The sequence below is a fragment of the Doryrhamphus excisus genome, linkage group LG23 (assembly GCF_037039965.1).
Source record: "Doryrhamphus excisus strain RoL-2023G ecotype Guam linkage group LG23, RoL_Dexc_Guam_v1.1, whole genome shotgun sequence".
In the NCBI taxonomy this organism is placed as follows: domain Eukaryota; kingdom Metazoa; phylum Chordata; class Actinopteri; order Syngnathiformes; family Syngnathidae; genus Doryrhamphus; species Doryrhamphus excisus.
In genome coordinates this window covers 96,483-117,673 of record NC_136379.1, presented here as the reverse complement: position 1 = coordinate 117,673, position 21,191 = coordinate 96,483, and positions in this window count along the sequence as shown.

The following is a 21,191-nucleotide window of genomic DNA, read 5'->3' as shown; positions in this document are numbered from 1 at the left end:
CCTTTAAGGCTGGCCCTTTAAGGCTGGCCCTTTAAGGCTGGCCCTTTAAGCTGGCCCCTTAAGGCTGGCCCTTTAAGCAGGCCCTCTAAGGCTGGCCCTTTAAGCTCGCCCTTTAAGGCTGGCCCTTTAAGGCTGGCCCTTTAAGGCTGGCCCCTTAAGGCTGGCCCTTTAAGCTGGCCCTCTAAGGCTGGCCCTTTAAGCTGGCCCTCTAAGGCTGGCCCTTTAAGCTGGCCATCTAAGGCTGGCCCTTTAAGGCTGGCCCTTTAAGGCTGGCCCTTTAAGCTGGCCCCTTAAGGCTGGCCCTCTAAGGCTGGCCCTTTAAGCTGGCCCTTTAAGGCTGGCCCTTTAAGCTGGCCCTCTAAGGCTGGCCCTTTAAGGCTGGCCCTTTAAGGCTGGCCCTTTAAGCTGCCCCCTTAAGGCTGGCCCTCTAAGGCTGGCCCTTTAAGCTGGCCCTTTAAGGCTGGCCCTTTAAGCTGGCCCTTTAAGGCTGGCCCTTTAAGGCCGGCCCTTTAAACTGGCCCTTTAAGGCTGGCCCTTTAAGCTGGCCCTTTAAGGCTGGCCCTTTAAAGCTGGCCCTTTAAGCTGGCCCTCTAAGGCTGGCCCTTTAAGGCTGGCCCTTTAAGCTGGCCCTTTAAGGCTGGCCCTTTAAGGCTGGCCCTTTAAGCTGGCCCCTTAAGGCTGGCCCTTTAAGCTGGCCCTCTAAGGCTGGCCCTTTAAGCTGGCCCTCTAAGGCTGGCCCTTTAAGGCTTGCCCTTTAAGGCTGGCCCTTTAAGCTGGCCCTTTAAGCTGGCCCTTTAAGGCTGGCCCTTTAAGGCTGGCCCTTTAAGGCTGGCCCTTTAAGGCTGGCCCTTTAAGCTGGCCCCTTAAGGCTGGCCCTTTAAGATGGCCCTCTAAGGCTGGCCCTTTAAGCTGGCCCTTTAAGCTGGCCCTTTAAGGCTGGCCCTTTAAGGCTGGCCCTTTAAGCTGGCCCTTTAAGGCTGGCCCTTTAAGGCTGGCCCTTTAAGCTGGCCCTTTAAGGCTGGCCCTTTAAGGCTGGCCCTTTAAGGCTGGCCCTTTAAGCTGGCCCCTTAAGGCTGGCCCTTTAAGCTGGCCCTCTAAGGCTGGCCCTTTAAGCTGGCCCTCTAAGGCTGGCCCTTTAAGGCTTGTCCTTTAAGGCTGGCCCTTTAAGCTGGCCCTTTAAGCTGGCCCTTTAAGGCTGGCCCTTTAAGGCTGGCCCTTTAAGGCTGGCCCTTTAAGCTGGCCCCTTAAGGCTGGCCCTTTAAGCTGGCCCTCTAAGGCTGGCCCTTTAAGCTGGCCCTTTAAGCTGGCCCTTTAAGGCTGGCCCTTTAAGCTGGCCCCTTAAGGCTGGCCCTTTAAGCTGGCCCTCTAAGGCTGGCCCTTTAAGCTGGCCCTTTAAGCTGGCCCTTTAAGGCTGGCCCTTTAAGGCTGGCCCTTTAAGGCTGGCCCTTTAAGGCTGGCCCTTTAAGCTGGCCCCTTAAGGCTGGCCATCTAAGGCTGGCCCTTTAAGCTGGCCCTTTAAGGCTGGCCCTTTAAGCTGGCCCTTTAAGCTGGCCCCTTAAGGCTGGCCCTTTAAGCTGGCCCTCTAAGGCTGGCCCTTTAAGCTGGCCCTCGAAGGCTGGCCCTTTAAGGCTGGCCCTTTAAGCTGGCCCTTTAAGGCTGGCCCTTTAAGCTGGCCCTTTAAGGCTGGCCCTTTAAGGCTGGCCCTTTAAGGCTTGCCCTTTAAGGCTGGTCCTTTAAGCTGGCCCTTTAAGGCTGGCCCTTTAAGTTGGCCCTTTAAGGCTGGCCCTTTAAGGCTGGCCCTTTAAGCTGGCCCTTTAAGGCTGGCCCTTTAAGCTGGCCCTTTAAGGCTGGCCCTTTAAGGCTGGCCCTTTGAGGCTGGCCCTTTAAGCTGGCCCTCTAAGGCTGGCCCTTTAAGCTGGCCCTTTAAGCTGGCCCTTTAAGGCTGGCCCTTTAAGGCTGGCCCTTTAAGGCTGGCCCTTTAAGGCTGGCCCTTTAAGCTGGCCCTTTAAGCTGGCCCTTTAAGGCTGGCCCTTTAAGGCTGGCCCTTTAAGGCTGGCCCTTTAAGGCTGGCCCTTTAAGCTGGCCCCTTAAGGCTGGCCATCTAAGGCTGGCCTTTTAAGCTGGCCCTTTAAGGCTGGCCCTTTAAGCTGGCCCTTTAAGCTGGCCCCTTAAGGCTGGCCCTTTAAGCTGGCCCTCTAAGGCTGGCCCTTTAAGCTGGCCCTCGAAGGCTGGCCCTTTAAGGCTGGCCCTTTGAGGCTGGCCCTTTAAGCTGGCCCCTTAAGGCTGGCCCTTTAAGCTGGCCCTCTAAGGCTGGCCCTTTAAGCTGGCCCTCTAAGGCTGGCCCTCTAAGGCTGGCCCTTTAAGGCTTGCCCTTTAAGGCTGGCCCTTTAAGCTGGCCCCTTAAGGCTGGCCCTTTAAGCTGGCCCTCTAAGGCTGGCCCTTTAAGGCTGGCCCTTTAAGGCTGGCCCTTTAAGGCTGGCCCTTTAAGGCTGGCCCTTTAAGCTGGCCCTTTAAGGCTGGCCTTTTAAGCTGGCCCTTTAAGGCTGGCCCTTTAAGCTGGCCCTTTAAGGCTGGCCCTCTAAGGCTGGCCCTTTAAGACTGGCCCTTTAAGGCTGGCCCTTTAAGCTGGTCCCTTAAGGCTGGCCCTTTAAGCTGGCCCTCTAAGGCTGGCCCTTTAAGCTGGCCCTCTAAGGCTGGCCCTTTAAGGCTGGCCCTTTAAGCTGGCCCTTTAAGGCTGGCCCTTTAAGCTGGCCCTTTAAGGCTGGCCCTTTAAGGCTGGCCCTTTAAGCTGGCCCTTTAAGGCTGGCCCTTTAAGCTGGCCCTTTAAGGCTGGCCCTTTAAGGCTGGCCCCTTGAGGCTGGCCCTTTAAGCTGGCCCCTTAAGGCTGGCCCTTTAAGCTGGCCCTCTAAGGCTGGCCCTTTAAGCTGGCCCTCTAAGGCTGGCCCTTTAAGGCTTGCCCTTTAAGGCTGGACCTTTAAGATGGCCCCTTAAGGCTGGCCCTTTAAGCTGGCCCTCTAAGGCTGGCCCTTTAAGCTGGCCCTTTAAGGCTGGCCCTTTAAGCTGGCCCTGTAAAGCTGGCCCTCTAAGGCTGGCCCTTTAAGCTGGACCTTTAAGGCTGGCCCTTTAAGCTGGCCCTCTAAGGCTGGCCCTTTAAGGCTGGCCCTTTAAGCTGGCCCCTTAAGGCTTGCCCTCTAAGGCTGGCCCTTTAAGCTGGCCCTTTAAGGCTGGCCCTTTAAGCTGGCCCTTTAAGGCTGGCCCTTTAAGCTGGCCCTTTAAGGCTGGCCCTTTAAGGCTTGCCCTTTAAGGCTGGCCCTTTAAGCTGGCCCCTTAAGGCTGGCCCTTTAAGCTGGCCCTCTAAGGCTGGCCCTTTAAGCTGGCCCTTTAAGCTGGCCCCTTAAGGCTGGCCCTTTAAGGCCGGCCCTTTAAGCTGGCCCTTTAAGGCTGGCCCTTTAAGCTGGCCCTTTAAGGCTGGCCCTTTAAGCTGGCCCTTTAAGGCTGGCCCTTTAAGGCTGGCCCTTTAAAGGGAAAGACCAACGGATTTTAACCAGCTTTCAGTCTTTTCGAGTTGTTTTTTAAGGTATATTCGTGCCAACGACGCCAGAAAATAATTAACCTTAACTAAGTAATCATTTTAATTACCTTCCGGAAGTGACGCACTGGGTTCATCTCGCCCAATACAACAACAACATAACACACTGATCTTACCTGCAGCGGGCTACACAGTTGATCGATCGCATGCAAGTTTACTTCTAATATGCCTGCTTGCCTGCTTGTTCCATTTAAAAGTCACTTGTAACGAGTGAGTGATCTTAAAACTTCTCATACCTATGCTTGGTTTGATCCAGAGTGTCCTGAACAAGTTACACGAAGAGGTAGAGTTCTGTAAATACATACGCATTTGTTCCTCTAGGTCCTCTTGGCTTTGGAAATCTTCTCCAGTTGTACTGGTGGCTCCTGAAGTAGGTGTCTAGCACAGCTTCATTTAGGTGAGCCACGAAATCTGGGTGCTCAGTCACACACTTCTGTACATAGCCTGGATGCTCGTCGTCTTCTTCCACATCGGTTGGCTCAGGGTCGAATTGGTCCACTATTGTTTGTGCTTGTTGGATTTCATGACAGCACACACATTCGTCTTCTGTCGGCATGGCTTGGCATTTCTGGCATGTGCACCAGTAGTCGCCGGTAACCCGGCCGGCTGGTATGGCCGCCATTGTGGTTGTTCTGTCCGCCTCTTCAGCCGCTCTTCTCCTGGCTTCTACTTCTTCTGCTGTCAAGTTTGGCTCAAATTGGTAAGGCCGAATGGTTCCTCGATGAAAAAATTCATCTTCAGAAGACGAACTATTCCCAGAAGACGCCATAGTCTCATATGGCAAGTGAAGTTGGTCGGTCGTGTGTAGCGTGTCAATGGCAGTCAGTGTGTTATGTTGTTGTTGTATTGGGCGAGATGAACCCGGTGCGTCACTTCCGGAAGGTAATTAAAATGATTACTTAGTTAAGATTAATTATTTTCTGGCGTCGTTCGCACGAATAGACATTAAAAAATAACTCGAATAGGCTGAAAGCTGGTTAAAATCCGTTGATCTTTCCCTTTAAGGCTGGCCCTTTAAGCTGGCCCCTTAAGGCTGGCCCTTTAAGCAGGCCCTCTAAGGCTGGCCCTTTAAGCTGGCCCTTTAAGGCTGGCCCTTTAAGCTGGCCCTGTAAAGCTGGCCCTCTAAGGCTGGCCTTTTAAGCTGGCCCTTTAAGGCTGGCCCTTTAAGCTGGCCCTCTAAGGCTGGCCCTTTAAGGCTGGCCCTTTAAGGCTGGCCCTTTAAGCTGGCCCCTTAGGGCTGGCCCTCTAAGGCTGGCCCTTTAAGCTGGCCCTTTAAGGCTGGCCCTGTAAGCTGGCCCTTTAAGGCTGGCCCTTTAAGGCTGGCCCTTTAAGCTGGCCCTTTAAGGCTGGCCCTTTAAGGTTGGCCCTTTAAGCTGGCCCTTTAAAGCTGGCCCTTTAAGGCTGGCCCTTTAAGGCTGGCCCTTTAAGCTGGCCCCTTAAGGCTGGCCATCTAAGGCTGGCCCTTTAAGCTGGCCCTTTAAGGCTGGCCCTTTAAGCTGGCCCTTTAAGGCTGGCCCTCTAAGGCTGGCCCTTTAAGACTGGCCCTTTAAGGCTGGCCCTTTAAGGCTGGCCCTTTAAGGCTGGCCCCTTAAGGCTGGCCCTTTAAGCTGGCCCTCTAAGGCTGGCCCTTTAAGCTGGCCCTCTAAGGCTGGCCCTTTAAGCTGGCCATCTAAGGCTGGCCCTTTAAGGCTGGCCCTTTAAGGCTGGCCCTTTAAGGCTGGCCCCTTAAGGCTGGCCCTCTAAGGCTGGCCCTTTAAGCTGGCCATCTAAGGCTGGCCCTTTAAGGCTGGCCCTTTAAGGCTGGCCCTTTAAGGCTGGCCCCTTAAGGCTGGCCCTCTAAGGCTGGCCCTTTAAGCTGGCCCTTTAAGGCTGGCCCTTTAAGCTGGCCCTCTAAGGCTGGCCCTTTAAGGCTGGCCCTTTAAGGCTGGCCCTTTAAGCTGGCCCCTTAAGGCTGGCCCTCTAAGGCTGGCCCTTTAAGCTGGCCCTTTAAGGCTGGCCCTTTAAGCTGGCCCTTTAAGGCTGGCCCTTTAAGGCCGGCCCTTTAAACTGGCCCTTTAAGGCTGGCCCTTTAAGGCTGGCCCTTTAAGCTGGCCCTTTAAGGCTGGCCCTTTAAGCTGGCCCTTTAAGGCTGGCCCTTTAAAGCTGGCCCTTTAAGCTGGCCCTCTAAGGCTGGCCCTTTAAGGCTGGCCCTTTAAGCTGGCCCTTTAAGGCTGGCCCTTTAAGGCTGGCCCTTTAAGCTGGCCCTTTAAGGCTGGCCCTTTAAGGCTGGCCCTTTAAGGCTGGCCCTTTAAGCTGGCCCCTTAAGGCTGGCCCTTTAAGCTGGCCCTCTAAGGCTGGCCCTTTAAGCTGGCCCTCTAAGGCTGGCCCTTTAAGGCTTGCCCTTTAAGGCTGGCCCTTTAAGATGGCCCCTTAAGGCTGGCCCTTTAAGCTGGCCCTTTAAGGCTGGCCCTTTAAGGCTGGCCCTTTAAGGCTGGCCCTTTAAGGCTGGCCCTTTAAGGCTGGCCCTTTAAGCTGGCCCCTTAAGGCTGGCCATCTAAGGCTGGCCCTTTAAGCTGGCCCTTTAAGGCTGGCCCTTTAAGCTGGCCCTATAAGGCTGGCCCTTTAAGCTGGCCCTTTAAGGCTGGCCCTCTAAGGCTGGCCCTTTAAGACTGGCCCTTTAAGGCTGGCCCTTTAAGGCTGGCCCTTTAAGCTGGCCCCTTAAGGCTGGCCCTTTAAGCTGGCCCTCTAAGGCTGGCCCTTTAAGCTGGCCCTCTAAGGCTGGCCCTTTAAGGCTGGCCCTTTAAGGCTTGCCCTTTAAGGCTGGCCCTTTAAGGCTGGCCCTTTAAGGCTTGCCCTTTAAGGCTGGCCCTTTAAGCTGGCCCTTTAAGGCTGGCCCTTTAAGCTGGCCCTTTAAGGCTGGCCCTTTAAGGCTGGCCCTTTAAGCTGGCCCTTTAAGGCTGGCCCTTTAAGCTGGCCCTTTAAGGCTGGCCCTTTAAGGCTGGCCCTTTGAGGCTGGCCCTTTAAGCTGGCCCCTTGAGGCTGGCCCTTTAAGCTGGCCCTCTAAGGCTGGCCCTTTAAGCTGGCCCTCTAAGGCTGGCCCTCTAAGGCTGGCCCTTTAAGGCTTGCCCTTTAAGGCTGGTCCTTTAAGCTGGCCCCTTAAGGCTGGCCCTTTAAGCTGGCCCTCTAAGGCTGGCCCTTTAAGCTGGCCCTTTAAGGCTGGCCCTTTAAGCTGGCCCTGTAAAGCTGGCCCTCTAAGGCTGGCCCTTTAAGCTGGCCCTTTAAGGCTGGCCCTTTAAGCTGGCCCTCTAAGGCTGGCCCTTTAAGGCTGGCCCTTTAAGCTGGCCCCTTAAGGCTGGCCCTCTAAGGCTGGCCCTTTAAGCTGGCCCTTTAAGCTGGCCCTTTAAGGCTGGCCCTTTAAGGCCGGCCCTTTAAGCTGGCCCTTTAAGGCTGGCCCTTTAAGCTGGCCCTTTAAGGCTGGCCCTTTAAGCTGGCCCTTTAAGGCTGGCCCTTTAAGGCTGGCCCTTTAAGGCTGGCTCTTTAAGCTGGCCCCTTAAGGCTGGCCCTTTAAGCAGGTCCTCTAAGGCTGGCCCTTTAAGCTGGCCCTCTAAGGCTGGCCCTTTAAGGCTTGCCCTTTAAGGCTGGCCCTTTAAGCTGGCCCCTTAAGGCTGGCCCTTTAAGCTGGCCCTTTAAGGCTGGCCCTTTAAGGCTGGCCCTTTAAGCTGGCCCTTTAAAGCTGGCCCTTTAAGGCTGGCCCTTTAAGGCTGGCCCTTTAAGCTGGCCCCTTAAGGCTGGCCCTTTAAGCTGGCCCTCTAAGGCTGGCCCTTTAAGCTGGCCCTCTAAGGCTGGCCCTTTAAGGCTTGCCCTTTAAGGCTGGCCCTTTAAGCTGGCCCCTTAAGGCTGGCCCTTTAAGCTGGCCCTTTAAGGCTGGCCCTTTAAGGCTGGCCCTTTAAGGCTGGCCCTTTAAGGCTGGCCCTTTAAGGCTGGCCCTTTAAGGCTGGCCCTTTAAGCTGGCCCCTTAAGGCTGGCCATCTAAGGCTGGCCCTTTAAGCTGGCCCTTTAAGGCTGGCCCTTTAAGCTGGCCCTTTAAGGCTGGTCCTCTAAGGCTGGCCCTTTAAGACTGGCCCCTTAAGGCTGGCCCTTTAAGCTGGCCCTCTAAGGCTGGCCCTTTAAGCTGGCCCTCTAAGGCTGGCCCTTTAAGGCTGGCCCTTTAAGGCTTGCCCTTTAAGGCTGGCCCTTTAAGCTGGCCCTTTAAGGCTGGCCCTTTAAGCTGGCCCTTTAAGGCTGGCCCTTTAAGGCTGGCCCTTTAAGCTGGCCCTTTAAGGCTGGCCCTTTAAGCTGGCCCTTTAAGGCTGGCCCTTTGAGGCTGGCCCTTTAAGCTGGCCCCTTAAGGCTGGCCCTTTAAGCTGGCCCTCTAAGGCTGGCCCTTTAAGCTGGCCCTCTAAGGCTGGCCCTTTAAGGCTTGCCCTTTAAGGCTGGCCCTTTAAGCTGGCCCCTTAAGGCTGGCCCTTTAAGCTGGCCCTCTAAGGCTGGCCCTTTAAGCTGGCCCTTTAAGGCTGGCCCTTTAAGGCTGGCCCTTTAAGCTGGCCCTTTAAGGCTGGCCCTTTAAGCTGGCCCTTTAAGGCTGGCCCTTTAAGGCTGGCCCTTTAAGGCTTGCCCTTTAAGGCTGGCCCTTTAAGCTGGCCCCTTAAGGCTGGCCCTTTAAGCTGGCCCTTTAAGGCTGGCCCTTTAAGGCTGGCCCTTTAAGGCTGGCCCTTTAAGCTGGCCCTTTAAGGCTGGCCCTTTAAGCTGGCCCTTTAAGGCTGGCCCTTTAAGCTGGCCCTTTAAGGCTGGCCCTCGAAGGCTGGCCCTTTAAGACTGGCCCTTTAAGATTGGCCCTTTAAGGCTGGCCCTTTAAGGCTTGCCCTTTAAGGCTGGCCCTTTAAGCTGGCCCTTTAAGGCTGGCCCTTTAAGCTGGCCCTTTAAGGCTGGCCATCTAAGTCTGGCCCTTTAAACTGGCCCTTTAAGGCTGGGCCTCTAAGGCTGGACCTCAAAGGCTGGCCCTTTAAGCTGGCCCTTTAAGGCTGGCCCCCTAAGGCTGGCCCTTTAAGGCTGGCCCTTTAAGGCTGGCCCTTTAAGGCTGGCCCTCTAAGGCTGGCCCTTTAAGGCTGGCCCTTTAAGGCTGGCCCTTTAAGCTGGCCCCTTAAGGCTGGCCATCTAAGGCTGGCCCTTTAAGATGGCCCTTTAAGGCTGGCCCTTTAAGCTGGCCCTTTAAGGCTGGCCCTTTAAGCTGGCCCTTTAAGGCTGGCCCTCTAAGGCTGGCCCTTTAAGACTGGCCTTTTAAGGCTGGCCCTTTAAGCTGGCCCCTTAAGGCTGGCCCTTTAAGCTGGCCCTCTAAGGCTGGCCCTTTAAGCTGGCCCTCTAAGGCTGGCCCTTTAAGGCTGGCCCTTTAAGGCTTGCCCTTTAAGGCTGGCCCTTTAAGCTGGCCCTTTAAGGCTGGCCATTTAAGCTGGCCCTTTAAGGCTGGCCCTTTAAGGCTGGCCCTTTAAGCTGGCCCTTTAAGGCTGGCCCTTTAAGCTGGCCCTTTAATTCTGGCCCTTTAAGGCTGGCCCTTTAAGGCTGGCCCTTTAAGCTGGCCCCTTAAGGCTGGCCCTTTAAGCTGGTCCTCTAAGGCTGGCCCTTTAAGCTGGCCCTTTAAGGCTGGGCCTCTAAGGCTGGACCTCAAAGGCTGGCCCTTTAAGCTGGCCCTTTAAGGCTGGCCCCCTAAAGCTGGCCCTTTAAGGCTGGCCCTTTAAGGCTGGCCCTTTAAGGCTGGCCCTCTAAGGCTGGCCCTTTAAGGCTAGCCCTTTAAGCTGGCCCCTTAAGGCTGGCCATCTAAGGCTGGCCCTTTAAGCTGGCCCTTTAAGGCTGGCCCTTTAAGCTGGCCCTTTAAGGCTGGCCCTTTAAGCTGGCCCTTTAAGGCTGGCCCTCTAAGGCTGGCCCTTTAAGACTGGCCTTTTAAGGCTGGCCCTTTAAGGCTGGCCCTTTAAGCTGGCCCCTTAAGGCTGGCCCTTTAAGCTGGCCCTCTAAGGCTGGCCCTTTAAGCTGGCCCTCTAAGGTTGGCCCTTTAAGGCTGGCCCTTTAAGGCTTGCCCTTTAAGGCAGGCCCTCTAAGGCTGGCCCTTTAAGGCTTGCCCTTTAAGGCTGGCCCTTTAAGCTGGCCCCTTAAGGCTGGCCCTTTAAGCTGGCCCTCTAAGGCTGGCCCTTTAAGCTGGCCCTCTAAGGCTGGCCCTTTAAGGCTGGCCCTTTAAGGCTTGCCCTTTAAGGCTGGCCCTTTAAGCTGGCCCTTTAAGGCTGGCCCTTTAAGCTGGCCCTTTAAGGCTTGCCCTTTAAGGCTGGCCCTTTAAGCTGGCCCTTTAAGGCTGGCCCTTTAAGCTGGCCCTTTAAGGCTGGCCCTTTAAGGCTGGCCCTTTAAGCTGGCCCTTTAAGGCTGGCCCTTTAAGCTGGCCCTTTAAGGCTGGCCCTTTAAGGCTGGCCCTTTGAGGCTGGCCCTTTAAGCTGGCCCCTTGAGGCTGGCCCTTTAAGCTGGCCCCTTAAGGCTGGCCCTTTAAGCTGGCCCTCTAAGGCTGGCCCTTTAAGCTGGCCCTCTAAGGCTGGCCCTCTAAGGCTGGCCCTTTAAGGCTTGCCCTTTAAGGCTGGCCCTTTAAGCTGGCCCCTTAAGGCTGGCCCTTTAAGCTGGCCCTCTAAGGCTGGCCCTTTAAGCTGGCCCTGTAAAGCTGGCCCTCTAAGGCTGGCCCTTTAAGCTGGCCCTCTAAGGCTGGCCCTTTAAGCTGGCCCTTTAAGGCTGGCCCTTTAAGCTGGCCCTCTAAGGCTGGCCCTTTAAGCTGGCCCCTTAAGGCTGGCCCTCTAAGGCTGGCCCTTTAAGCTGGCCCTTTAAGCTGGCCCTTTAAGGCTGGCCCTTTAAGGCCGGCCCTTTAAGCTGGCCCTTTAAGCCTGGCCCTTTAAGCTGGCCCTTTAAGGCTGGCCCTTTAAGCTGGCCCTTTAAGGCTGGCCCTTTAAGGCTGGCCCTTTAAGGCTGGCCCTTTAAGGCTGGCTCTTTAAGCTGGCCCCTTAAGGCTGGCCCTTTAAGCAGGCCCTCTAAGGCTGGCCCTTTAAGCTGGCCCTCTAAGGCTGGCCCTTTAAGGCTTGCCCTTTAAGGCTGGCCCTTTAAGCTGGCCCCTTAAGGCTGGCCCTTTAAGCTGGCCCTTTAAGGCTGGCCCTTTAAGGCTGGCCCTTTAAGCTGGCCCTTTAAAGCTGGCCCTTTAAGGCTGGCCCTTTAAGGCTGGCCCTTTAAGATGGCCCCTTAAGGCTGGCCCTTTAAGCTGGCCCTCTAAGGCTGGCCCTTTAAGCTGGCCCTCTAAGGCTGGCCCTTTAAGGCTTGCCCTTTAAGGCTGGCCCTTTAAGCTGGCCCCTTAAGGCTGGCCCTTTAAGCTGGCCCTTTAAGGCTGGCCCTTTAAGGCTGGCTCTTTAAGGCTGGCCCTTTAAGGCTGGCCCTTTAAGGCTGGCCCTTTAAGGCTGGCCCTTTAAGCTGGCCCCTTAAGGCTGGCCATCTAAGGCTGGCCCTTTAAGCTGGCCCTTTAAGGCTGGCCCTTTAAGCTGGCCCTTTAAGGCTGGTCCTCTAAGGCTGGCCCTTTAAGACTGGCCCCTTAAGGCTGGCCCTTTAAGCTGGCCCTCTAAGGCTGGCCCTTTAAGCTGGCCCTCTAAGGCTGGCCCTTTAAGGCTGGCCCTCTAAGGCTTGCCCTTTAAAGCTGGCCCTTTAAGGCTGGCCCTTTAAGCTGGCCCTTTAAGGCTGGCCCTTTAAGGCTGGCCCTTTAAGCTGACCCTTTAAGGCTGGCCCTTTAAGCTGGCCCTTTAAGGCTGGCCCTTTGAGGCTGGCCCTTTAAGCTGGCCCCTTAAGGCTGGCCCTTTAAGCTGGCCCTCTAAGGCTGGCCCTTTAAGCTGGCCCTCTAAGGCTGGCCCTTTAAGGCTTGCCCTTTAAGGCTGGCCCTTTAAGCTGGCCCCTTAAGGCTGGCCCTTTAAGCTGGCCCTCTAAGGCTGGCCCTTTAAGCTGGCCCTTTAAGGCTGGCCCTTTAAGGCTGGCCCTTTAAGCTGGCCCTTTAAGGCTGGCCCTTTAAGCTGGCCCTTTAAGGCTGGCCCTTTAAGGCTGGCCCTTTAAGGCTTGCCCTTTAAGGCTGGCCCTTTAAGCTGGCCCCTTAAGGCTGGCCCTTTAAGCTGGCCCTTTAAGGCTGGCCCTTTAAGGCTGGCCCTTTAAGGCTGGCCCTTTAAGCTGGCCCTTTAAGGCTGGCCCTTTAAGCTGGCCCTTTAAGGCTGGCCCTTTAAGCTGGCCCTTTAAGGCTGGCCCTCGAAGGCTGGCCCTTTAAGACTGGCACTTTAAGATTGGCCCTTTAAGGCTGGCCCTTTAAGGCTTGCCCTTTAAGGCTGGCCCTTTAAGCTGGCCCTTTAAGGCTGGCCCTTTAAGCTGGCCCTTTAAGGCTGGCCATCTAAGTCTGGCCCTTTAAACTGGCCCTTTAAGGCTGGGCCTCTAAGGCTGGACCTCAAAGGCTGGCCCTTTAAGCTGGCCCTTTAAGGCTGGCCCCCTAAGGCTGGCCCTTTAAGGCTGGCCCTTTAAGGCTGGCCCTTTAAGGCTGGCCCTTTAAGGCTGGCCCTTTAAGGCTGGCCCTTTAAGCTGGCCCCTTAAGGCTGGCCATCTAAGGCTGGCCCTTTAAGCTGGCCCTTTAAGGCTGGCCCTTTAAGCTGGCCCTTTAAGGCTGGCCCTTTAAGCTGGCCCTTTAAGGCTGGCCCTCTAAGGCTGGCCCTTTAAGACTGGCCTTTTAAGGCTGGCCCTTTAAGCTGGCCCCTTAAGGCTGGCCCTTTAAGCTGGCCCTCTAAGGCTGGCCCTTTAAGCTGGCCCTCTAAGGCTGGCCCTTTAAGGCTGGCCCTTTAAGGCTTGCCCTTTAAGGCTGGCCCTTTAAGATGGCCCTTTAAGGCTGGCCATTTAAGCTGGCCCTTTAAGGCTGGCCCTTTAAGGCTGGCCCTTTAAGGCTGGCCCTTTAAGCTGGCCCTTTAAGGCTGGCCCTTTAAGGCTGGCCCTTTAAGGCTGGCCCTTTAAGCTGGCCCCTTAAGGCTGGCCCTTTAAGCTGGTCCTCTAAGGCTGGCCCTTTAAGCTGGCCCTTTAAGGCTGGGCCTCTAAGGCTGGACCTCAAAGGCTGGCCCTTTAAGCTGGCCCTTTAAGGCTGGCCCTCTAAAGCTGGCCCTTTAAGGCTGGCCCTTTAAGGCTGGCCCTTTAAGGCTGGCCCTCTAAGGCTGGCCCTTTAAGGCTGGCCCTTTAAGCTGGCCCCTTAAGGCTGGCCATCTAAGGCTGGCCCTTTAAGCTGGCCCTTTAAGGCTGGCCCTTTAAGCTGGCCCTTTAAGGCTGGCCCTTTAAGCTGGCCCTTTAAGGCTGGCCCTCTAAGGCTGGCCCTTTAAGACTGGCCTTTTAAGGCTGGCCCTTTAAGGCTGGCCCTTTAAGCTGGCCCCTTAAGGCTGGCCCTTTAAGCTGGCCCTCTAAGGCTGGCCCTTTAAGCTGGCCCTCTAAGGCTGGCCCTTTAAGGCTGGCCCTTTAAGGCTTGCCCTTTAAGGCAGGCCCTCTAAGGCTGGCCCTTTAAGGCTTGCCCTTTAAGGCTGGCCCTTTAAGCTGGCCCCTTAAGGCTGGCCCTTTAAGCTGGCCCTCTAAGGCTGGCCCTTTAAGCTGGCCCTTTAAGGCTGGCCCTTTAAGCTGGCCCTGTAAAGCTGGCCCTCTAAGGCTGGCCTTTTAAGCTGGCCCTTTAAGGCTGGCCCTTTAAGCTGGCCCTTTAAGATGGCCCCTTAGGGCTGGCCCTCTAAGGCTGGCCCTTTAAGCTGGCCCTTTAGGGCTGGCCCTCTAAGGCTGGCCCTTTAAGCTGGCCCTTTAAGGCTGGCCCTGTAAGCTGGCCCTTTAAGGCTGGCCCTTTAAGGCTGGCCCTTTAAGCTGGCCCTTTAAGGCTGGCCCTTTAAGGCTGGCCCTTTAAGGCTGGCCCTTTAAGCTGGCCCTTTAAGGCTGGCCCTTTAAGCTGGCCCTGTAAAGCTGGCCCTCTAAGGCTGGCCTTTTAAGCTGGCCCTTTAAGGCTGGCCCTTTAAGCTGGCCCTCTAAGGCTGGCCCTTTAAGGCTGGCCCTTTAAGGCTGGCCCTTTAAGCTGGCCCCTTAGGGCTGGCCCTCTAAGGCTGGCCCTTTAAGCTGGCCCTTTAAGGCTGGCCCTGTAAGCTGGCCCTTTAAGGCTGGCCCTTTAAGCTGGCCCTTTAAGGCTGGCCCTTTAAGGCTGGCCCTTTAAGGCTGGCTCTTTAAGCTGGCCCCTTAAGGCTGGCCCTTTAAGCAGGCCCTCTAAGGCTGGCCCTTTAAGGCCGGCCCTTTAAGCTGGCCCTTTAAGGCTGGCCCTTTAAGCTGGCCCTTTAAGGCTGGCCCTTTAAGGCTGGCCCTTTAAGCTGGCCCTTTAAGGCTGGCCCTTTAAGCTGGCCCTTTAAGGCTGGCCCTTTAAGGCTGGCCCTTTAAGGCTGGCCCTCTAAGGCTGGCCCTTTAAGGCTGGCCCTTTAAGCTGGCCCCTTAAGGCTGGCCATCTAAGGCTGGCCCTTTAAGCTGGCCCTTTAAGGCTGGCCCTTTAAGCTGGCCCTTTAAGGCTGGCCCTTTAAGCTGGCCCTTTAAGGCTGGCCCTCTAAGGCTGGCCCTTTAAGACTGGCCTTTTAAGGCTGGCCCTTTAAGGCTGGCCCTTTAAGCTGGCCCCTTAAGGCTGGCCCTTTAAGCTGGCCCTCTAAGGCTGGCCCTTTAAGCTGGCCCTTTAAGGCTGGCCCTTTAAGCTGGCCCTGTAAAGCTGGCCCTCTAAGGCTGGCCTTTTAAGCTGGCCCTTTAAGGCTGGCCCTTTAAGGCTGGCCCTTTAAGGCTGGCTCTTTAAGCTGGCCCCTTAAGGCTGGCCCTTTAAGCAGGCCCTCTAAGGCTGGCCCTTTAAGGCCGGCCCTTTAAGCTGGCCCTTTAAGGCTGGCCCTTTAAGCTGGCCCTTTAAGGCTGGCCCTTTAAGGCTGGCCCTTTAAGGCTGGCCCTCAGAGGCTGGCCCTTTAAGGCTGGCCCTTTAAGCTGGCCCCTTAAGGCTGGCCATCTAAGGCTGGCCCTTTAAGCTGGCCCTTTAAGGCTGGCCCTTTAAGCTGGCCCTTTAAGGCTGGCCCTTTAAGCTGGCCCTTTAAGGCTGGCCCTCTAAGGCTGGCCCTTTAAGACTGGCCTTTTAAGGCTGGCCCTTTAAGGCTGGCCCTTTAAGCTGGCCCCTTAAGGCTGGCCCTTTAAGCTGGCCCTCTAAGGCTGGCCCTTTAAGCTGGCCCTTTAAGGCTGGCCCTTTAAGCTGGCCCTGTAAAGCTGGCCCTCTAAGGCTGGCCTTTTAAGCTGGCCCTTTAAGGCTGGCCCTTTAAGCTGGCCCTTTAAGATGGCCCCTTAGGGCTGGCCCTCTAAGGCTGGCCCTTTAAGCTGGCCCCTTAGGGCTGGCCCTCTAAGGCTGGCCCTTTAAGCTGGCCCTTTAAGGCTGGCCCTGTAAGCTGGCCCTTTAAGGCTGGCCCTTTAAGGCTGGCCCTTTAAGCTGGCCCTTTAAGGCTGGCCCTTTAAGCTGGCCCTGTAAAGCTGGCCCTCTAAGGCTGGCCTTTTAAGCTGGCCCTTTAAGGCTGGCCCTTTAAGCTGGCCCTCTAAGGCTGGCCCTTTAAGGCTGGCCCTTTAAGGCTGGCCCTTTAAGCTGGCCCCTTAGGGCTGGCCCTCTAAGGCTGGCCCTTTAAGCTGGCCCTTTAAGGCTGGCCCTTTAAGCTGGCCCCTTAAGGCTGGCCATCTAAGGCTGGCCCTTTAAGCTGGCCCTTTAAGGCTGGCCCTTTAAGGCTGGCCCTTTAAGGCTGGCCCTTTAAGCTGGCCCCTTAAGGCTGGCCATCTAAGGCTGGCCCTTTAAGCTGGCCCTTTAAGGCTGGCCCTTTAAGCTGGCCCTTTAAGGCTGGTCCTCTAAGGCTGGCCCTTTAAGACTGGCCCTTTAAGGCTGGCCCTTTAAGGCTGGCCCTTTAAGCTGGCCCCTTAAGGCTGGCCCTTTAAGCTGGCCCTCTAAGGCTGGCCCTTTAAGCTGGCCCTCTAAGGCTGGCCCTTTAAGGCTGGCCCTTTAAGGCTGGCCCTCTAAGGCTGGCCTTTTAAGCTGGCCCTTTAAGGCTGGCCCTTTAAGCTGGCCCTTTAAGATGGCCCCTTAGGGCTGGCCCTCTAAGGCTGGCCCTTTAAGCTGGCCCCTTAGGGCTGGCCCTCTAAGGCTGGCCCTTTAAGCTGGCCCTTTAAGGCTGGCCCTGTAAGCTGGCCCTTTAAGGCTGGCCCTTTAAGGCTGGCCCTTTAAGCTGGCCCTTTAAGGCTGGCCCTTTAAGGCTGGCCCTTTAAGGCTGGCCCTTTAAGCTGGCCCTTTAAGGCTGGCCCTTTAAGCTGGCCCTGTAAAGCTGGCCCTCTAAGGCTGGCCTTTTAAGCTGGCCCTTTAAGGCTGGCCCTTTAAGCTGGCCCTCTAAGGCTGGCCCTTTAAGGCTGGCCCTTTAAGGCTGGCCCTTTAAGCTGGCCCCTTAGGGCTGGCCCTCTAAGGCTGGCCCTTTAAGCTGGCCCTTTAAGGCTGGCCCTTTAAGCTGGCCCCTTAAGGCTGGCCATCTAAGGCTGGCCCTTTAAGCTGGCCCTTTAAGGCTGGCCCTTTAAGGCTGGCCCTTTAAGGCTGGCCCTTTAAGCTGGCCCCTTAAGGCTGGCCATCTAAGGCTGGCCCTTTAAGCTGGCCCTTTAAGGCTGGCCCTTTAAGCTGGCCCTTTAAGGCTGGTCCTCTAAGGCTGGCCCTTTAAGACTGGCCCTTTAAGGCTGGCCCTTTAAGGCTGGCCCTTTAAGCTGGCCCCTTAAGGCTGGCCCTTTAAGCTGGCCCTCTAAGGCTGGCCCTTTAAGCTGGCCCTCTAAGGCTGGCCCTTTAAGGCTGGCCCTTTAAGGCTTGCCCTTTAAGGCTGGCCCTTTAAGCTGGCCCTTTAAGGCTGGCCCTTTAAGCTGGCCCTTTAAGGCTGGCCCTTTAAGGTTGGCCCTTTAAGCTGGCCCTTTAAGGCTGGCCCTTTAAGCTGGCGCTTTAAGGCTGGCCCTTTGAGGCTGGCCCTTTAAGCTGGCCCCTTAAGGCTGGCCCTTTAAGCTGGCCCTCTAAGGCTGGCCCTTTAAGCTGGCCCTCTAAGGCTGGCCCTTTAAGGCTTGCCCTTTAAGGCTGGCCCTTTAAGCTGGCCCCTTAAGGCTGGCCCTTTAAGCTGGCCCTCTAAGGCTGGCCCTTTAAGCTGGCCCTTTAAGGCTGGCCCTTTAAGGCTGGCCCTTTAAGCTGGCCCTTTAAGGCTGGCCCTTTAAGCTGGCCCTTTAAGGCTGGCCCTTTAAGGCTTGCCCTTTAAGGCTGGCCCTTTAAGCTGGCCCCTTAAGGCTGGCCCTTTAAGCTGGCCCTTTAAGGCTGGCCATCTAAGGCTGGCCCTTTAAGCTGGCCCTTTAAGGCTGGCCCTTTAAGATGGCCCTTTAAGGCTGGCCCTTTAAGATTGGCCCTTTAAGGCTGGCCCTTTAAGCTGGCCCTTTAAGGCTGGGCCTCTAAGGCTGGACCTCAAAGGCTGGCCCTTTAAGCTGGCCCTTTAAGGCTGGCCCCCTAAGGCTGGCCCTTTAAGGCTGGCCCTTTAAGGCTGGCCCTTTAAGGCTGGCCCTCTAAGGCTGGCCCTTTAAGGCTGGCCCTTTAAGGCTGGCCCTTTAAGCTGGCCCCTTAAGGCTGGCCATCTAAGGCTGGCCCTTTAAGCTGGCCCTTTAAGGCTGGCCCTTTAAGCTGGCCCTTTAAGGCTGGCCCTTTAAGCTGGCCCTTTAAGGCTGGCCCTGTAAGCTGGCCCTTTAAGGCTGGCCCTTTAAGGCTGGCCCTTTAAGCTGGCCCTTTAAGGCTGGCCCTTTAAGGCTGGCCCTTTAAGGCTGGCCCTTTAAGCTGGCCCTTTAAGGCTGGCCCTTTAAGCTGGCCCTGTAAAGCTGGCCCTCTAAGGCTGGCCTTTTAAGCTGGCCCTTTAAGGCTGGCCCTTTAAGCTGGCCCTCTAAGGCTGGCCCTTTAAGGCTGGCCCTTTAAGGCTGGCCCTTTAAGCTGGCCCCTTAGGGCTGGCCCTCTAAGGCTGGCCCTTTAAGCTGGCCCTTTAAGGCTGGCCCTGTAAGCTGGCCCTTTAAGGCTGGCCCTTTAAGCTGGCCCTTTAAGGCTGGCCCTTTAAGGCTGGCCCTTTAAGGCTGGCTCTTTAAGCTGGCCCCTTAAGGCTGGCCCTTTAAGCAGGCCCTCTAAGGCTGGCCCTTTAAGGCCGGCCCTTTAAGCTGGCCCTTTAAGGCTGGCCCTTTAAGCTGGCCCTTTAAGGCTGGCCCTTTAAGGCTGGCCCTTTAAGCTGGCCCTTTAAGGCTGGCCCTTTAAGCTGGCCCTTTAAGGCTGGCCCTTTAAGGCTGGCCCTTTAAGGCTGGCCCTCTAAGGCTGGCCCTTTAAGGCTGGCCCTTTAAGCTGGCCCCTTAAGGCTGGCCATCTAAGGCTGGCCCTTTAAGCTGGCCCTTTAAGGCTGGCCCTTTAAGCTGGCCCTTTAAGGCTGGCCCTTTAAGCTGGCCCTTTAAGGCTGGCCCTCTAAGGCTGGCCCTTTAAGACTGGCCTTTTAAGGCTGGCCCTTTAAGGCTGGCCCTTTAAGCTGGCCCCTTAAGGCTGGCCCTTTAAGCTGGCCCTCTAAGGCTGGCCCTTTAAGCTGGCCCTTTAAGGCTGGCCCTTTAAGCTGGCCCTGTAAAGCTGGCCCTCTAAGGCTGGCCTTTTAAGCTGGCCCTTTAAGGCTGGCCCTTTAAGGCTGGCCCTTTAAGGCTGGCTCTTTAAGCTGGCCCCTTAAGGCTGGCCCTTTAAGCAGGCCCTCTAAGGCTGGCCCTTTAAGGCCGGCCCTTTAAGCTGGCCCTTTAAGGCTGGCCCTTTAAGCTGGCCCTTTAAGGCTGGCCCTTTAAGGCTGGCCCTTTAAGGCTGGCCCTCTAAGGCTGGCCCTTTAAGGCTGGCCCTTTAAGCTGGCCCCTTAAGGCTGGCCATCTAAGGCTGGCCCTTTAAGCTGGCCCTTTAAGGCTGGCCCTTTAAGCTGGCCCTTTAAGGCTGGCCCTTTAAGCTGGCCCTTTAAGGCTGGCCCTCTAAGGCTGGCCCTTTAAGACTGGCCTTTTAAGGCTGGCCCTTTAAGGCTGGCCCTTTAAGCTGGCCCCTTAAGGCTGGCCCTTTAAGCTGGCCCTCTAAGGCTGGCCCTTTAAGCTGGCCCTTTAAGGCTGGCCCTTTAAGCTGGCCCTGTAAAGCTGGCCCTCTAAGGCTGGCCTTTTAAGCTGGCCCTTTAAGGCTGGCCCTTTAAGCTGGCCCTTTAAGATGGCCCCTTAGGGCTGGCCCTCTAAGGCTGGCCCTTTAAGCTGGCCCCTTAGGGCTGGCCCTCTAAGGCTGGCCCTTTAAGCTGGCCCTTTAAGGCTGGCCCTGTAAGCTGGCCCTTTAAGGCTGGCCCTTTAAGGCTGGCCCTTTAAGCTGGCCCTTTAAGGCTGGCCCTTTAAGCTGGCCCTGTAAAGCTGGCCCTCTAAGGCTGGCCTTTTAAGCTGGCCCTTTAAGGCTGGCCCTTTAAGCTGGCCCTCTAAGGCTGGCCCTTTAAGGCTGGCCCTTTAAGGCTGGCCCTTTAAGCTGGCCCCTTAGGGCTGGCCCTCTAAGGCTGGCCCTTTAAGCTGGCCCTTTAAGGCTGGCCCTTTAAGCTGGCCCCTTAAGGCTGGCCATCTAAGGCTGGCCCTTTAAGCTGGCCCTTTAAGGCTGGCCCTTTAAGGCTGGCCCTTTAAGGCTGGCCCTTTAAGCTGGCCCCTTAAGGCTGGCCATCTAAGGCTGGCCCTTTAAGCTGGCCCTTTAAGGCTGGCCCTTTAAGCTGGCCCTTTAAGGCTGGTCCTCTAAGGCTGGCCCTTTAAGACTGGCCCTTTAAGGCTGGCCCTTTAAGGCTGGCCCTTTAAGCTGGCCCCTTAAGGCTGGCCCTTTAAGCTGGCCCTCTAAGGCTGGCCCTTTAAGCTGGCCCTCTAAGGCTGGCCCTTTAAGGCTGGCCCTTTAAGGCTGGCCCTCTAAGGCTGGCCTTTTAAGCTGGCCCTTTAAGGCTGGCCCTTTAAGCTGGCCCTTTAAGATGGCCCCTTAGGGCTGGCCCTCTAAGGCTGGCCCTTTAAGCTGGCCCCTTAGGGCTGGCCCTCTAAGGCTGGCCCTTTAAGCTGGCCCTTTAAGGCTGGCCCTGTAAGCTGGCCCTTTAAGGCTGGCCCTTTAAGGCTGGCCCTTTAAGCTGGCCCTTTAAGGCTGGCCCTTTAAGGCTGGCCCTTTAAGGCTGGCCCTTTAAGCTGGCCCTTTAAGGCTGGCCCTTTAAGCTGGCCCTGTAAAGCTGGCCCTCTAAGGCTGGCCTTTTAAGCTGGCCCTTTAAGGCTGGCCCTTTAAGCTGGCCCTCTAAGGCTGGCCCTTTAAGGCTGGCCCTTTAAGGCTGGCCCTTTAAGCTGGCCCCTTAGGGCTGGCCCTCTAAGGCTGGCCCTTTAAGCTGGCCCTTTAAGGCTGGCCCTTTAAGCTGGCCCCTTAAGGCTGGCCATCTAAGGCTGGCCCTTTAAGCTGGCCCTTTAAGGCTGGCCCTTTAAGGCTGGCCCTTTAAGGCTGGCCCTTTAAGCTGGCCCCTTAAGGCTGGCCATCTAAGGCTGGCCCTTTAAGCTGGCCCTTTAAGGCTGGCCCTTTAAGCTGGCCCTTTAAGGCTGGTCCTCTAAGGCTGGCCCTTTAAGACTGGCCCTTTAAGGCTGGCCCTTTAAGGCTGGCCCTTTAAGCTGGCCCCTTAAGGCTGGCCCTTTAAGCTGGCCCTCTAAGGCTGGCCCTTTAAGCTGGCCCTCTAAGGCTGGCCCTTTAAGGCTGGCCCTTTAAGGCTTGCCCTTTAAGGCTGGCCCTTTAAGCTGGCCCTTTAAGGCTGGCCCTTTAAGCTGGCCCTTTAAGGCTGGCCCTTTAAGGTTGGCCCTTTAAGCTGGCCCTTTAAGGCTGGCCCTTTAAGCTGGCGCTTTAAGGCTGGCCCTTTGAGGCTGGCCCTTTAAGCTGGCCCCTTAAGGCTGGCCCTTTAAGCTGGCCCTCTAAGGCTGGCCCTTTAAGCTGGCCCTCTAAGGCTGGCCCTTTAAGGCTTGCCCTTTAAGGCTGGCCCTTTAAGCTGGCCCCTTAAGGCTGGCCCTTTAAGCTGGCCCTCTAAGGCTGGCCCTTTAAGCTGGCCCTTTAAGGCTGGCCCTTTAAGGCTGGCCCTTTAAGCTGGCCCTTTAAGGCTGGCCCTTTAAGCTGGCCCTTTAAGGCTGGCCCTTTAAGGCTTGCCCTTTAAGGCTGGCCCTTTAAGCTGGCCCCTTAAGGCTGGCCCTTTAAGCTGGCCCTTTAAGGCTGGCCATCTAAGGCTGGCCCTTTAAGCTGGCCCTTTAAGGCTGGCCCTTTAAGATGGCCCTTTAAGGCTGGCCCTTTAAGATTGGCCCTTTAAGGCTGGCCCTTTAAGCTGGCCCTTTAAGGCTGGGCCTCTAAGGCTGGACCTCAAAGGCTGGCCCTTTAAGCTGGCCCTTTAAGGCTGGCCCCCTAAGGCTGGCC